We start from the raw sequence: 5,368 nt of genomic DNA, 5'->3' as shown, positions 1-5,368 counted from the left end.
AAAAAAAAAAAAAAGCTTAGGTGACATCTCCACTTGAAAAATCTCAGCAGTCCCAATGTAAACAAAGGTTTAAACTTATCTCAAAACTACTTATACTTACTGCATTTTCTAGTTCAGGTAACAACTCCACCATTTACCTGGCAAGCTAGAACCGTGGGGGTTATCCTTGAAACTTCTCATTCTCAATTCCTACACCATATTAACCACCAAATCTTCTCAATTATGCCTCCTAAATATTATCTCATAAATACATGTACTTCTTTCCATCTCCTCTGCTACCATCTTGGTCCCAGCTAACATCTTTTCTCTCCTAGTTAGCCAATAACCTTAATTAGGATCAGCTGTCTTCCACATTCACACCTGTTTTCTTCCAAACCATTCTCTCCAATATGACCAGATTGATCTTTTACAATCACAAATATTTACAACTATATATACACACATACTACATACAAATACACATATAGTGCATGTGTATATACAAGGTCTGACAATTAAGTACATGAACTCATCCTAGAAAAAAATGCCACAAACCTTATTGCTGAGTATCACTACAGTCACCTTCTAAGTACTCCCCATGGGAAGCTATGCACCAATGCCAGCACCTCATCCATCTTCCAAAGCAATTTTGGAACTCTTTTTCTGGAATGACTATCAAAGCTTGTCACCTATTACCCTTGATGCTCTGAAGGTCATCAAAATGTCTTCCTTTCAGCTGGGAATGGTGGTTCATGCCTGTAATCCTAGCACTCTGGGCGGCTGAGATGGGTGGACTGTTTTGAGCTCAGGAGTCTGAGACCAGCCTGAACCAGAGTGAGACCCCGTTTCTAAAAACAGCCAGATGTAGAGGGCACCTGTAGTCCCAACTACTTAGGAGGCTGAGACAAGAGATCACTTGAGCCCAAGAGTTTGAAGTTGCAGTAAGCAATGACAACAGGGCACTCTACCAAGGGCAACAAAGTGAAAGTCTGTCCAAAAAAAAAAGCAGAATAAGAAGGTCTTCCGTTCAGTATTTCCTTTATCTTAGGGTAAAGAAGTCACTGGGGCTAGATCAGGTGAGCAGGGAGTCTCCCTCACAGACAGTGTCATGTGAACTGGTGCACTGGAGTGATGCAAAGGCCATGAATTGTTGGCCATGATTTTTAGTTAAAATTTTCCTGTTTTTCTCTATCAATGTTTACTTGGTCTGCTACGCTTCTCACAGTCAGTTCCACAATTAAACAAACTTCTGCAATGTTTTCATCAGTTCTGCTCATTGCTGGCTGCCCTAAACCTCTCTTCATCAGTGACATTTTCTCTTCTCTCAGAAAAATATTTAATCCATTTATGCACTGCCACTGTCTTCATGGCATTTATCCCCATAAACGTGTACTAACATGTCCCTGATTTCACTTCTACTCTTGCCAAATTTAATAAGAAATTTACGAATATTTGTTTGCTGCTCTAATTCAAGCTCTTGTGAAGGGACATAAAAACACACAATAATTAATGCCATGCAGTGAAACACTGCCCCATGTCAAAACAACAGAACTGTGAGACACTGATATACCAAGGTTGTGAAACCTTACCAAGTTGTTTGTACAGTGTTGCCAATGTAAACAGGGTAGCAGTTTGCAAACTGAATTGTCAGATCTTGCATATGCCTTGTATATATAATTTACGTATGTTATATGTTTTTTTTGACCCAACAATTCTATTTCTAGAAATTTATCCTACAAATATGTTCAACCACATAAAAAATGGCATAATCATTGTATTATTTATGGTAAATTATTAGCAACAACCTAAATGTCCATCAGTAGGGGACCAGACACTTAAACAATCTATGGTAAATCCATATAGTAAAACATTATACAGCCATTCAAAAGAATAAGGAAAGTACTGAAATGGAAAAACTCCCAAGACATTGCTAAGAGAACAGAATTGTACAGTATACTACCATGTGTGTAAACAACAGGAAGAAAAAAGAATATGCATTTGCTTGTTATGTTCCTCCAGTGATTCTGATGAGCAGGCTGGACTGAGAATCACTGTTAGTGGATAACCTCCTGCCTACTTTCCTAGCTTCATTTTTTATCATCACATTCCCTGCTCCTGCCACCCTGGCTTCTTCAGGTTCTGAGAAATTTGTCCTCTTCCTTTCTGCTCATGGCCTTCACACCTGTTCCTTCTTCCTGAAATCTTATCCTCTTATTCTGAGTAATTCCTGCTTATTCTGAGTCTACCTTTAAGATCACCTCACCAAGGAAACTTTTCCCAGTTTCCAAAGTAAGTGAGAATCTCTGTTTTAGGTACTCAGAGCAGCAGTTCTTCTTCCAAAATTTAACACAACTGTAGTCAGATAATTGTAATATTGTACATGTATATATCTGTCACCCTCTTTAAACTATAAGGGCCAAGGCTGCAGATTTGCTTTTATGACTGTACTTCAGATTAATGTAGCATCCAGCCAGCCAAGGAGGGCTTCACATATTTCTTGAATAAATAATTGCTCCTGCCCTCAAACTTACCATAGTAAACACATAAGCACATGAGAACAATACTACCATTTGTGTTAAGGCAGCAGTCCATTTACAACAGTGGTTCTCAACTGGGGGTAATTTTTTTTTTTTTTTTGCGGTTTTTGGCCAGGGCTGGATTTGAACCCACCACCTCTGGCATATGGGGCCAGTGCCCTATTCCTTGAGCCACAGGTGCTGCCCCCTCAACTGGGGGTAATTTTGACCCTCCTAGGGGACATCTGGCAATGTCTAAGAGCATTTTTGATTTCCACAACTGTATGTGCAGTGTGCTACTAGTATCTAGTAAGCAGAGGTCAAGAATACTGCTAAATATCCTATGCTACCCATGATAGTCCCCTATAAGGAATTACCTGGTCTAAAAGTCAACAGTACCACAGATGAGAATCCCTGATTTAGTGAATGGTAGTATGCAAAAGAGTGGTCAAGTGTACTCCCAGGAGTGATGATTTTCCTTTTTCTTTTTTTTTTTTTATTAAATCATAACTGTGTACATTGATATAGTCATGGGATACAGTGTGCTGTTTTTATATACAATTTGAAATACCTTCACCAAACTGGTTAACATAGCCTTCCTGTCATTTTCTTAGGTATTGTGTTAAGACATTTATATTCTACATTTAGAAAGATTCACATGTACCCTTATAAGATGAACCATAGGGGTGATCCCACCAATCACCCTCCCTCCACCCATCTTCCCTTTCCCTCCCTCTCCCCCTTCCCCATATTCTTGGGATATAGTGGGTTATAGCTTTCCTATAAGCTATAAGTTAGTTTCACAGCAGGGCTGAGTACATTGGATACTTTTTCTTCCATTCTTGAGATACTTTGCTAAGAAGAATATTTTTGTTTTCCTTTTGGTGGATAGAGGGGATATGAAGAGAAGCTTCATGTGAAGAAAAGCTTCAGCTCCATGTTGTGTTGAAAAGTGACAGAGGCCGGATCACTGGGGACTATGTTTGTCAGAGGGAATAAGGAGTCTTTGAAGAGTTTAAAAGCAAAGTATGGTTTGAGCAGGTGTTCTCTTTCAAGTACCCCATACTCCAAAATTATTCATCTCCTTTATTCCCTTCTTGCTAAAATAAAAATTCCATTTTCTCAGAGTAGCACAAGCAGTGGTGGGGAACCTGTGGAATTGGTGCCACGTGTGGTCTTTGGGATCCTTGAGTGTGACCTTTTGGCAGAATCTAAATTATATAGGACAAATACTTCTAATAAAGGCCTTAATACGGTCAAATTAATTCAGCCCAAGGTGAAGTAAGATAGCGCCTTCACTCTCCAGAATGTTGAACTGCATTTTAAAATATGCAAATACGTATGAGTACAAATAAATATTTTAACTGCTTAATGTTCAGATTGCTGGTGGAAAAAGCTATGTTTAAACTCATCAGCCCTGGCAAAGCCTTCTCCAAAACTTTCTATTTTATGAAACCTTTTAACCTGTTTCCCCCTTGTACTTCTAAGCTCCCAAACTGTAGAAAAGATTTAAGTGTTTTCCACAAGTATCTCATGCTATAAGTTATTGTACCAGAGATGACAGAAGAGCCATTTGGATGCAATAAATGTGAATAAATTGTGAGTGTAAATTAGAAGCAGTCTATGATTTTTTAAAAGGCTTTCAGTAAAAGCAGTGGATAGTATTAAAGGTAACTGAGGTGATTTTTAACGGTACCACGGGGCTGGGGGGACCTGTTTTACTACAACACAGCCCGCCCTTACTGAACTGGACGTCCATCTTCTGACCTAGTGTGGCAATCCTTAGGGTCTTAGAGCTGGATGCTCTGTTTACAAGAAACTGAGGCCTGAGACTAAGGAGAACAAAGAAAAATGCTTGGCACCTAAGGTGTGGGGGATGTTTTGTACACAAATGAAGATTTGAAGAGGAACACGTCCTCAGATTTTGGAAATCGGTACAAATCACTCTTTTTTTGCTTACGTGTTAAGAATTTATTTCGTGTTCTCGGACCATTTCCTAATCAGAAAATACCTTATAATTTACAAATGGCAATTTGTCTTCCCCTGCATTTGCTGACCACTAAGACTGGATAAAATTTCCTAAGCTTTACCAGAGTGGGAGGATTGGAAATAATGTGAGTTCGCATGCAACATCAACTCCCCAGCTTGGCCAGCTGGTTTCCATCGAGAGGTCCCCCAGGAAAACGCCCCTCCGTGGCGGCGGCCGGCTCGGCGCGGGAGTGGGACCCAGCGATTCGTTCCAAGTGCGGCCGCGAAGCGGGGTCAGTGTCCGCCCGGCCTCGGTTCACCTTTGTTTTCAGGTACCCCTGCTCCCAGCCGGGCCAGGGATCCCGCCCCTAGCCCAGAGCCGGTGACACATCCTTCTATGGATAAGTCCGGTCGAGGCTGGGCAGAGGGCGGGGAAGGAAAATAAAGCCTCAGCGCCTAACGACGTGACTCTCAGTTCTTCCAAAACGTTGGCATTTGTTTCTCTGCCAAGCTTTCCTGTTAACAAGTTCCTGAGGACTGTGCGGGCGAACTGGCCTAGGAACCCCCCAGAGTGGGAGGGCCCAGGCCGCCCCCCGCCTCGCCTGCTCCGCGGGCGCCCCCGGGACAGGCGTTTTCCACACCCGAGACCCGGCCGGGAGTGCAGAGACAGCCGTACCGCCGGGAATCCCGACTTCCCCAGCCCTGTCGGCTCCGCGAGGCCCCTTCGGCCAGGCCGGTCCCCGCCCCCAGGCCCAGCCCCGCCCGCCCCGGCCTCCGCGCGCCGCCCCCCGGTCTCACCACCCTCTCAGGCCGGGCCGCCAGAGCAGAGGGCTCCAGGCCTCGCAGCGGGTGTCCCCGCGCCTACCTCCGCGCCCGCGGCTCCTCCTCAGACTGCAGACCAGGCT

General features: G+C 43.3%; 1 protein-coding gene across 1 annotated transcript in view; it reads right to left on the bottom strand.

Moving 5' to 3' along the window:
• Window positions 1–5,368, bottom strand: part of PPP2R3A (protein phosphatase 2 regulatory subunit B''alpha) — a 175,183-nt gene extending 169,815 nt beyond the window's left edge. Inside the window, exon 1 of the mRNA XM_003789411.3 lies at window positions 5,329–5,368. The gene's annotated coding sequence lies outside the window, so the exon portion shown is untranslated. The remainder of the gene's footprint in view (window positions 1–5,328) is intronic.

The sequence above is a fragment of the Otolemur garnettii genome, unplaced genomic scaffold, assembly GCF_000181295.1.
Source record: "Otolemur garnettii isolate 467f Iridium unplaced genomic scaffold, OtoGar3 scaffold00032, whole genome shotgun sequence".
In the NCBI taxonomy this organism is placed as follows: domain Eukaryota; kingdom Metazoa; phylum Chordata; class Mammalia; order Primates; family Galagidae; genus Otolemur; species Otolemur garnettii.
The sequence above is the reverse complement of the archived record's forward strand: the minus strand, read 5'-3'. Positions and strand labels throughout refer to the sequence as shown.